This window comes from Triticum aestivum, chromosome 6B, assembly GCF_018294505.1.
Source record: "Triticum aestivum cultivar Chinese Spring chromosome 6B, IWGSC CS RefSeq v2.1, whole genome shotgun sequence".
NCBI lineage: Eukaryota > Viridiplantae > Streptophyta > Magnoliopsida > Poales > Poaceae > Triticum > Triticum aestivum.
The window spans coordinates 598,027,626-598,040,569 of record NC_057810.1 but is presented as its reverse complement, the minus strand read 5'-3'; positions in this window follow the sequence as shown (position 1 = coordinate 598,040,569).

Genomic DNA, 12,944 nt, shown 5'->3' with positions numbered 1-12,944 from the left:
TTCAAGATGATTGAGTTAGCCCGCGTACAAAACAAATATCTCACACAGGAGAATATTCTGTTGAAGGATCATATTGCTGGGCTTAAGGTCATTATCCGCAAGTTGGAGGAACTTTCACGCTCAATGTGCGATTATCCACCGTCATCATCAACAACCCCTACTTCACGACCTCCGAGGACATAATCACATGGGTATGGGCACTCCCCTTGGCAACTGCCAAGCTTGGGGGAGGTGCCCCGATATCGTATCACCTTCACACTCCTATCTTTACCACTTTATTTAGTTCGACCCTTTTAGTAGTATCTTGATTTAGTAGTTTGAAGTCTTGATATCGAGTAGTTTTAAGTTTTGCATTGTGATCTCTTTATGTAATCAAGTCCGTGTGCTATCTATAATAAAGTTTAGTGTTGAGTCAAGGGCTTTGCTATGTGCTATGATCTTGAGAAAGTATAAAGAATAAAAGAGTTCATATTGATATTATGGATAGTAATAACTTCACACATAGAAAGTATGAGGCATAAAAATTGTTGAGAGTTGATGAACGTAGCCTTGGTCATCGTTGCAATTAATAGGAAGTGATAAGTAAAGATGGGTTCACATATAGATATATTATCTTGGACACCTTTTATGATTGTGAAGCACTCATTAAGTATGACATGCCTAAAGAGTTGATGTTGGACAAGGAAGACAATGTAATGGTTTATGTTTTCCGACATCTCAGTTAAACTATATTGTCATTGACCTTCCAAATATGTTGAGCTTGCCTTTCCCCCTCACGCTAGCCCAATTCCTAGCACCAAGTAGAAATACTACTTGTGCTTCCAAATATCCTTAAACCCAGTTTTGCCATGAGAGTCCACCATACCTACCTATGGATTGAGTAAGATCCTTCAAGTAAGTTGTCATCGGTGCAAACAATAAAAATTGCTCTCTAAATATGTATGCCTTATTAGTGCATAGAAAATAAGCTTTGTACGAACTTGTTGTGGAAGTAATAAAAGCGACGGACTGCATAATAAAGGTCCACATACAAGGGGCAATATAAAGTGACGTTCTTTTGCATTAAGATTTCATGCATCAACCCTAAACGCGCATGACAACCTCTGCTTCCCTCTGCAAAGGGCCTATCTTTTACTTTATGTTTTTACTTTATGCTTGAGTCAAGGTGATCCTCACCTTTCCCTTTTTATTTTTTATCCTTTGGCAAGCTCCTTGTGTTTGAAAGATCATGATATATACATATCTCCAATTGGATGTAAGTTAGCATGGGCTATTACTGTTGACATCACCTAAAGGTGAATACGTGGGGAGGCGACACAATAAGCCCCTATCTTTCTCAGTGTCCGGCTAAAACTCTATAACCACTAGTACTGCGTGAGTGTTAGCAATTGTAGGAGACTACGAGATAGTTGGGTATGTGAGCTTGCTGAAAAGCTCTATTATTGATTCTTTCTGATGTCGCGATAAATTGCAGTTGCTTCAATGATTGAGATTATAGTTTGTTAGTTCCCAATGAAGTTTTTGAACCATACTTGATATCGTGAATTGCTTGTTACTTGAGCATAGGGAATCATATGACAAAATCCATATATGTTGCTATTATTAGAATGATCATGATTCCCTCATGGCCGTATTTTATTTTTATCGACACCTCTATCTCTAAACATGCGGACATATTTTTCGATTTCGGCTTCCGCTTGAGGACAAGCGAGGTGTAAGCTTGGGGGAGTTGTCAGGACCCCGATCCTGAGTCACACCGATCTAGCATGTAACACATCATATCACTTTGCGGCCTCACGCACGGTATTCCCACGGGTGCCACCTTACCTGGCACGGGACCGTTTGCGCCTTTTGGCTCACATATATGATAGTGCTGCTAGCATCCATATGACAAAGAACCTGGGCTGACATGGCTAGTCGTGAACCCAAAGTGGCACTAACTTACAGGGACAGGCATACATGACCCAGCAATGAACGTGTCGGTCATCAGCAAGTGAATCCAGGCTGTAGCACTGGGGTAGCAGGACTCTGGTGAACCGGGCTGTAGCGGGCTAACAGGACTCCGGAATTCATCGCGTGACATTTCCCCGAGGGGACAGACACAGGAACGAAGAAGGACACATGCCGTCCAGCCTAAGTGTCCCGGAGCAGTAGCAAGCTACCATGGCTCAGTGGAAACACTAGGAGACATTTCCCGGTAAGAGAGGCTACTAAGGATAAACAACTAGATAGTCAGATCCCACACATACCAAGCATTTCATTAACATACACACAATATGCTCGATATGTGCAAATACAACATGGCATCACAACATGACTCTACGACTCAAGTATTTATTCAATAGGCTCCGAGGAGCGAGATATTACAAACATGGGTCTCATGACCCAACATTCAGAGAACACAAATCAAAGCAGATGCGGAAGCTTAACATGTCTGAGTACAGACATCTACAAATGAAAAAGGCTGAGAAGCCTGTCTATCTACCAGATCCTGCCAAAGACACAAGATCGTAGCCGAGGTAATAAGCTAAACGTCGAAGTCCACGCGGTACTACTAGCGAGACTGAAGTCTCTCTGCAAAACATAAATTAAGCAACGTGAGTACAAATGTACCCAGCAAGACTTACATGAGATCTAACTACATATGCATCATTATCAACAAAGGGGATGGTGGGGTTTAACTGCAGCAAGCCAGCTTTGACTCGGTGGCTATCCTGAACTACGACTGCAAGTAACTCTTTGAGGTGGCGCACACGAGTCCACATATTCACCATATCAATACACCACTATGGATCCGCCCCCGTCTCCTTACGAGAACGCCATCCATAGCACTCACGCTTATCTTGCGTATTTTAGAGTATCCACTTTCACTTGTCTATGAACTGTACAGGCAACCCAGAAGTCCTTTACCGCGGACACGGCTATTCATATAGATCATATTAACCCTGCAGGGGTGTACTTCTTCACACACGCTCTCACCACTTACCGCCGTTTACACGACATGTACTCGGCAACCTTCAAGTGGAAGCCCAGCGAGTGTGTCGGCCACGACTTAACTAATCACACAAGTCTCTCGTCCAGGTTTATTGCCTATTCGGGTTCCATCCGCAAGGAGATCCGGCCGGGGTGTCGCTGACGGCCCCAAACGATGTGTGCAGGGTTCCCAAGCCCACCTCGATGGGTGGATCTACGCTTGGTACACCGTGCCATGGTGCCTAGTCTGTCCCAAGCCCACCTGTACCGGGTGCCACTTGGTAGACTACTAACACTACCTACAAACACCAGAAACTAGTTGCAACTCCTGGACAGAGATCATGTTGATTAATAAGTCGAGAGAGTCAATTAAGGATCCCAATGTGTGGTAGTAGATGTTCATGGATCACAAACACAGAACTCAGTTCTTGAGGAGGCTGCAATGAGACAACCCACCATGTACTCCTACATGGCCTCTCACCGCTACCTTTACCAAATCGTGTTCACACACTTAGCTCTCAACAGTAGGACATGTTCACACACCTTTGATTCATCCCCGATGAATCAGACCTGAGTCAACTCTAAGCAGTAGCAGGCATGAAAAACAAGCATGAATCAGTAGGCACAACAGGGCTCAAACAACTCCTACTCATGCTAGTGGGTTTCATCTATTTACTGTGGCAATGACACGTCATGCAAAGGATAAAGGGGTTCAGCTACCGCAACAAGTAACAGATGAATCGGTGTTGTCCTAATGCAGTAAAAGAGAGCAGGAGCGAGAGGGTAGGGTTGTATCAGAATGAACAAGGGGGTTTTGCTTGCCTGGCACTTCTGAAGATAGTATAGCTCTTCATCGGTGTCATCGAACTCATCGTCGGAACCACGTCTATCGAGAGAGGACAAACACCGGCAAACAAGGAAGAACACAATCAATGCAATGCACAGTATGATGCATGATCATAACATGGTAATATGATGTGGTTTGAGCTAATGCAACTAGTAACAGATTAAATGAAGTTGGTTTGAATCCAAGATTCAAATCCAAACTCCACATGTGGTTATTTAAATGCCATTCATTCCATTTGTCCTAAACAGTAGTCACAAGTTGTTCTAACATGCATGAAAATGGTACAGATGGATAGATTGGATTTTTTCTGATCATTTTTCATATATAAATTATTTCATTTGGAGTTACGGTTGAATTTCTATGAATTTTAGAAGTTTAGGGCATTTTCTGCAATTTCTTGAATTAAATTAAATCCAAAAAATGACTTATTGCGTCAGCATGACGTCGGTGTGACGTCAGCAAGTCAACTGGGTCAGCCAGGTCAAACCTGACCTGTGGGACCCATACGTCAGTGAAACAGACTGGTTTGGGTGGATGACTGGTGGGCCTAGTCAACTACCACGCCAGCAAAGTCAACCTGACTTGTGGGCCCGGTGGGTTAGTCTAGTTTAAACAGGAATAATTCCGGGGTTAATCTAGCGCGGGGCCCATCCGTCAGTAGCACAGTGATCAGCTAATGGCGTCATTAGTGTTAACTAAATGTGCCACATTGGCTCGCCGGAGTTTCGCCGGCGACAACCAAAAACGCGGCGGAGACGCACCGGGGTGGCTCGGGTTTCGTCTATACTACACCGTTTAGTGCGCCCTTTGGCCCTACGGAGAGATGGCACGATGGCGCGTCGGATGGTCGTGGTCTCCGGGCCTGGGGTGGCCGGAGTCGACGGCGGCGAGCTCGGTTGCGGCCGACGGAGCTCGGGTGAGACACGGGCGACCACTAGGGGGCACGAGAGGGCGAGCTGCGGCATGCAACAGGCTCGTGGGGATGTTCTGAGCACGATGGTGTACTCGGGTGGGAGCTCCAGTGGCTGTGGCCACGGCTACGCCATGGCCGGCGGCGAGATGTTCTCGGCCGTCATGGGGAATGAAGATAGAGAACGACCGCGAGCTTGAGAGAAGAGGGGAGAGGAAGAGGGGCTCACGGCGAGTGCAGAGGTGGCCTCGGCGTGCTCGGGGAAGACTCGGTGACGGTGAATCGGCGGCGGCGGGCGGCGGAGCCCGAGGAGGAAGATGATGGTGATGGCGGCGTTCCAGGGCGTCCGGCGCCATGCGTCTCTACGAGGAGGCGTAGCCCACAGTGGCGGGGCGCGTGGGCACGACGGCGAGGTGAGAGGGAGGCTGTGGCCGAGTCGGCGTGCGGCGGCGCTTTCCGGTGTGTTCAGGCGTCGTGGGAGAGAGCGACAGAGGAGGAGTTGGGGACGAGGGAGAGTGCGAGGGGGTTCCAGGGGGTGGCGTGGAGCTGCGGGAGACGCCCAGGGAGAGGAGGAGGCAGCCAGGCAGGGTGGTGGCGTGGCGAGCTCGGCGGCTTCGTGGTGTCCCTCCTCTGCCTACTGGCACGAGGAGGAAGGCGATAGGGGGAGGCGCCTGGTGGGCTGGGCCGCACAGGTGGGCTGCCTGCACAAGAGCTGGGCCAGTTGCTGGCGCCAGGTAAGTTTTCTCTGCTCTGTTTTATTGTTCTGCTTTCTTTTATTAATATCTTTTGCCATTGTTTTGAATTTAAACAAATTCAAACAATGTCAAAAAACTCTTCTGAATATTTTTATTTTCCTATATGGACTTTTCCAAAAGCTCATAAAACATATCAGGGGTATTTGAAATTATATTCTAATGGTATGAATATAATTCAAATTCAAATAGCTATTAATTTAAATTCAAAGTCCCAAAAATAAATCCTTTTAAAATGTTCATTATTTTTGGTTTGGATCAAAACCCTTGTCAAAAATATTAAACATCTATGAAGAGCATTTTGGAAACAATGAATGAGATTTTAGGGTTTTTGCCCTACTTTTATTTAAATTCTGAGGCTTTCAAAATTCCTCAATTCAAGTTTCAGAAATTTAAACATGATGCAAGCAAGATGCAAACACTAGGCAGCACCAGAAGCTAGGGATGTGACAGGAGTTGATACGTCCATTTTGCATCATGCTTTTGTATCAATATTTATTGCATTATGGGCTGTTGTTACACATTATATCTCAATACTTATGGCTATTCTCTCTTATTTTACAAGGTTTACCATGAAGAGGGGGAATGCCGGCAGCTGGAATTCTGGCTGGAAAAGGGGCAAACATTGGAAACCTATTCTGCACAGCTCCGAAAGTCCTGAAACTCCACGAAACAACTTTTTGGAATTTATAAGAATTTATGAGCGAAAGAAATAGGCCAGGGGGCCCACACCCTGTCCAGGAGACAGGGGGCGCCCCCCCTATAGGGCGCGCCCCCTATCTCCTTGGCCCCTGGTGGGCCTCCGGCGTCCATCTTCTGCTATATCATCACGTTTACCCTGGAAAAAATCATGGGCAAGCTTACGGGACGAAACTCCTACGCCACGAGGCGGAACCTTGGCGGAATCAATCTAGGGCTCTGGCGGAGCTGTTCTGCCGAGGACACTTCCCTCCGGGAGGGGGAAATCATCAGCAACGTCATCACCAACAATCCTATCATCGGGAGGGGGTCAATCTCCATCAACATCTTCACCCGCACCATCTCCTCTCGAACCCTAGTTCATCTCTTGTATCCAGTCTTGTATCAAAACCACAAATTGGTACCTGTGGGTTGCTAGTAGTGTTGATTACTCCGTGTAGTTGATACTAATTGGTTTACTTGGTGGAAGATCATATGTTCAGATCCTTTATGCATATTATTACCCCTCAGATTATGAACATGAATATGCTTTGTGAGTACTTACGTTTGTTCCCGAGGACATGGGAGAAGTCTTGCTATTAGTAGTCATGTGAATTTGGTATTCGTTCGATATTTTGATGAGATGTATGTTGTCTTTTCCTCTAGTGGTGTTATGTGAACGTCAACTACATGACACTTCACCATTATTTGGGCCTAGAGAAAGGCATGGGGAAGTTATAAGTAGATGATGGGTTGCTAGAGTGACAGAAGCATAAACCCTAGTTTATGCGTTGCTTCGTTAGGGTTTGATATGGATCCATATGTCTAATGCTATGGTTAGGTTTACCTTAATACATCTTTTTGTAGTTGCGGATGCTTGCAATAGAGGTTAATCATAAGTGGGATGCTTGTCCAAGTTAGGGAAGTACCCAAGTACGGGTCCACCCACATATCAAATTATCAAAGTACTGAACGCGAATCATTTGAGCGTGATGAAAACCAGCTTGACGATAATTCCCAATGTGTCCTCGGGAGCTCCTTTCTCATTATTAGAATTTGTCCAGGCTTATCCTTTGCTACATAAAGGATTGGTCCACCTTGCTGCACTTTATTTACTTTATTTACTTGTTGCTCGTTACTATTTATCTTATCACAAAACTATCTGTTACCTACAATTTCAGTGCTTGCAGAGAAAACCTTAATGAAAACCACTTATCATTTCCTTCTGCTCCTCGTTGGGTTCGACACTCTTACTTATCGAAAGGACTACGATAGATCCCCTACACTTGTGGGTCATCATTCATCCACCGTATTATTTTCTATCTTGAGAGAAGCCTATATTTAAATCTATGGCGCCCGGGTCTCTTTTCCATCATACAAGTTTCTGATCTACTATTCTTGCAATCTTTTACTTTCTGATCTATAAACCAAAATACCAAAAATATTTACTTTACCGTTTATCTATCTCCATCATATCTCACATTTGCAAGTAACCGTGAAGGGATTGACAACCCCTTTATCGCGTTGGGTGCAAGTTTGTTTGACTGTTTCTGCAGGTATTCGGTGATTTGTGCGTTGTCTCCTACTAGATTGATACCTTCGTTCTCAAACTGAGGGAAATAGTTATCTCTACTTTGCTTCCTCACCCTTTCCTCTTCAAGGGAAAAACCAACGCAACCTCAAGAAGTAGCAAGGGCCCAAGACCCGAATGTGTGAACCGCCTTACGGTGGCTTGCCTCCTAAGCCAAAGAAAATTAGAAACCGGGCTGGTCACATTGTGTGATCCGGCTCGGACTTTTGTAAGCCGTCGAGCTTTGACTTGTCTTTATAAAGGCGAGACCCGACGGCGGCTTAGGCCAAGAAACAATCAATCGAGAACTAGGTCAAGCATAGTCGCTCCCTTGTAATCGAAACTGAAGCAATACAACTAGAAGCGGGACATAGGCTTTTACCTCGTTGTGAGGGGCCGAACCTGGGTAAATCCCTTGTGTCCTTTGTCCCATTCAACCTCTTCGAGCTAACCTACATTGCGATGACTCCACACCTAAGTCCTTTCAAAAGGGCATCTGCCATGTTAAATCCATGAAAGTATGTATTATTTCCACAAAGTTATTAGTTCCCTTCATTGTTTCAGAGAATGGAGTTTTAGTCATCTTGCCCATCAGGCATGGTTCGCAACTATCAAATGATTCACAATCAAGTGATTCCAAAAGTGCATCCACATGGAGTTTCTTCATGCGCTTTACACCAATATGACCTAAATGGCAGTGCCACAAATATGTTGCACTATCGTTATCAACTTTGGATCTTTTGGCATCAATATTATGAATATGTGTATCACTACGATCAAGATTCAACAAGAATGGACCATTCATCAAGGGCGCATGACCATAAAAGATATTACTCATATTAATAGAACAAACGTTATTCTATGATGTAAATGAATAATCATCTCACAATAAACAAGATCCAAATATAATGTCATGCTCAATGTGGGCACCAAATAAAAATTATTGAGGTCTAAAACTAACCCCGAAGGTAGATGTAGAGGTAGCATGCTGCTACCTCTTGAGCATGCGTTGGTTTTCCCTTGAAGAGGAAAGGGTGATGCAGCAAAGTAGCACAAGTATTTCCCTCAGTTTTTGAGAACCAAGGTATCAATCCAGTAGGAGGCTACACGCAAGCCCCTCGTACCTACACAAACAAATAAGAACCTGGCAACCAACGTAATAATGGGGTTGTCAATCCCTTCACGGCCACTTGCAAAAGTGAGATCTGATAGAGATAATAATAAGATAACTTATATGATGGAAAATAGACCCCGGGGCCATAGGTTTCACTATGGCTTCTCTCAAGATAGCATAAGTATTACAGTGGGTGAACAAATTACTGTCGAGCAATTGATAGAAAAGTGCATAGTTATGAGAATATCTAGGCATGATCATGCATATAGTCATCTCGTCCGCGACAAGTAGACCGAAACGATTCTGCATCTACTACTATTAGTCCACACATCGACCGCTATCCAGCATGCATCTAGAGTATTAAGTTCATAAGAACAGAGTAACGCATTAGGCAAGATGACATGATGTAGAGGGATAAACTCAAGCAAGATGATATAAACCCCATCTTTTTATCCTCAATGGAAACAATACAATGCGTGCCTTGTTGTCCCTGCTGTCACTGGGAAAGGACACCGCAAGATTGAACCCAAAGCTAAGCACTTCTACCATTGTAAGAAAGATCAATCTAGTAGGCCAAACCAAACTAATAATTCGAAGAGACTTGCAAATATAACCAATCATACATAAAAGAATTCATAGGAGATTCAAATATTGTTCATAGATAATCTTGATCATAAACCCACAATTCATCGGATCTCGACCAACACACCGCAAAAAGAATTACGTCGAATAGATCTCTGAGGGAGTCCCAGATTAGGGGGTGTCCGGATAGCCGGACTACCATCATCGGCCGAACTATCATCGGCCAGACTATCATCATCATCGACCGGACTCCAAGACTATGAAGATACAAGATTGAAGACTTCGTCCCGTGTCCGGATAGGACTTTCCTTGGCGTGGAGGGCAAGCTTGGCGATACGGATATGTAGATCTCCTACCATTGTAACCGACTCTATGTAACACTAGCCATCTCCGGTGTCTATATAAACCGGATGGCTCTAGTCCGTAGGACACAACAACAACCCTTACAATCATACCATAGGCTAGCTTCTAGGGTTTAGCCTCCTTGATCTCGTGGTAGATCCACTCTTGTAAACATCCACAATATCAATATCAATCAAGCAGGACGTAGGGATTTACCTCCATCAAGAGGGCCCGAACCTGGGTAAAACATCGTGTCCCTTGTCTCCTGTTACCATCCGCCTAGACGCACAGTTCGGGACCCCCTACCCGAGATCCGCCGGTTTTGACACCGACAATAACCAAGAAGATCGATGAGAACTTTGTATTGAGATCCAAAGAGAGTGAAGAAGACATCTAGCTAATAACTATGGACCCGAAGGTCTGTGATAAACTGCTCACACTTCATCGGAGAAGCTATGGCGTTGATGTAGAAGCCCTCCGTGATCGATTCCCCCTCCGGCGGAGCACAGAAGGTTGCGGCGGTGGAAATAGGGTTTTGTGGCGCTCTTGGATGTTTTTAGGGTATATGAGTATATATAGGTGAAGGAAGTCGGTCAGGGGAGCCACGAGGGGCCCATGAGGGTGGGGGTGTGCCACGCGGCCGCCTCGTTTCTTTTTTGACGTCCACTCCAAGTCTCCTGGATTGTGTTTGTTCCAAAAATAACTCTCCCGAAGGTTTCATTCCATTTGGACTCTGTTTGATATTCCTTTTCTGCGAAACACTGAAATAGGCAAAAAAAACAACAATTTGGGCTGGGCCTCCGGTTAATAGGTTAGTCCCAAAAATAATATAAAAGTTCTTAGTAAAGCCCATTAAACATCCAAAACAGGTAATATAATAGCATGGAACAATAAAAAATTATAGATACATTGGAGACGTATCAAGCATCCCCAAGCTTAATTCCTGCTCGTCCTCGAGTAGGTAAATGATAAAAACAGAATTTTTGATGTGGAATGCTACCTAGCATATTTTTCAATGTAATTTTCTTTATTGTGGCATGAATGTTCAGATCCAAAAGATTCAAGATAAAAGTTTAATATTGACATAAAAATAGTAATACATCAAGCATACTAACAAAGTAATCTTGTCTTATCAAAATAACATAGCCAAAGAAAGCTTATCCCTACAAAATCATATAGTTAGGTCATGCTTCATTTTTTCACACAAAATACTCCCATCATGCACAACCCCGGTTTTAGCCAAGCAATTGGTTCATACTTTTTAATGCGCTTCAACTTTTTTCAGCCCTCACGCAATACATGAGCGTAAGCCATGGATATAGCACTATGGATGGAGTAGAGTATGATGATGGAGGTTGTGTGGAGAAGACGAAAAAGGAGAAAGTCTCACATTGACACGGCTAATCAACGGGCTATGAATATGCCCATCAATTGATGTAAATGCAAGGAGTAGGGATTGCCATGCAACAGATGCACTAGAGCTATAAATGTATGAAAGCTCAACAAAAGATACTAAGTGGATGTGCATCCAACTTGCTTGCTCAAGAAGACCTAGGGCATTTTGAGGAAGCCCATCATTGGAATATACAAGCCAAGTTCTATAATGAAAAATTCCCACTAGTATATGAAAGTGACAACATAGGAGACTCTCTATCATGAAGATCATGGTGCTATTTTGAAGCGCAAGTGTGGGAAAAGGATAGTAACATTGTCCCTTCTCACTTTTTCTCTCATTTTTTTCTTTTTATTAAATTTTGGTGGCCTTCTTTGGCCTCTTTTTTTATTTGGGCTTCTTTGGCCTCTTTTATTCTTCATAAAGTCCGGAGTCTCATCCCGACTTGTGGGGGAATCATAGTCTCCATCATCCTTTCCTCACTTGGGACAATGCTCTAATAATGAAGATCATCACACTTTTATTTATTTACAACTCAAGAATTACAACTCAATACTTAGAACAATATATGACTCTACGTGAATGCCTCCGGCGGTATACCGGATATGCAATGAATCAAGAGTGACATGTACGAAATAATTAGAAAGGTGGCTTGGCCACAAATACGATGTCAACTACATGATCATGCAAAAGCAATATGACAATGATGGAGCGTGTCATGATAAACGGAATGGTGGAAAGTTGCATGGCAATATATCTCGGAATGGCTATGGAAATGCCATAATAGGTTGGTATTGTGGATGTTTTGAGGAAGATATAAGGATGTTTATGTGTGATAGAGCATATCGTATTACGGGGTTTGGATGCACCACCGAAGTTTGCACCAACTCTCAAGGTGAGAAAGGACAATGAACGGTGCCGTAGAGGCTAGCAAATTGTGGAAGGGTGAGAGAGCGTATAATCCATGGACTCACATTAGTCATAAAGAACTCATATACTTATTGGAAAAGTTTATTAGCCCTTGAAGCAAAGTACTACTATGCATGCTCCTAGGGGGAGGGTTGGTAGGCATTAACCATCGCGTGATCTCGACCTCCACTCATAAGGAAGGCAATCAAAGAACACCCCATGCTACAAATTTGTCACACAACGGTCACCATACATGCATGCTACGAGACTTGCCAACTTTAACACAAGTATTTATCAATTTCATAATTACCCAACTAGCATGACTCTAACATTGCCACCTTTATATCTCAAAACAATTATCAAGTATCAAATTGATCATAGTGTTTAATGCACTCTATATGATAGTTTTTATTATACCCAACTTGGATGCCCATCATATTAGGACTAATTTTATAACCAAATCAAATACCATGCTGTTCTAAAAGACTCTCAAAATAATATAAGTGAAGCATGAGATATAAATAATTTCTACAAAATAAAACCACCGCCGTGCTCTAAAAAGATATAAGTGAAGCACTAGACCAAAATTATCTAGCTCAAAAGATATAAGTGAAGCACATAGAGTATTCTAATAAATTCTGATTCATGTGTGTCTCTCCCAAAAGGTTTGTACAGAAAGGATGATTGTGGTAAACTAAAAATCAAAGACTCAAATCATAAAAGACGCTCCAAGCAAAACACATATCATGTGGTGAATAAAAATATAGCCTCAAGTAAAGTTACCGATAGACGAACACAAAGAGGGGATGCCTTCCGGGGCATCCCCAAGCTTAGGCTTTTGGTTGTCCTTGAATATTACCTTGGGGTGCCTTGG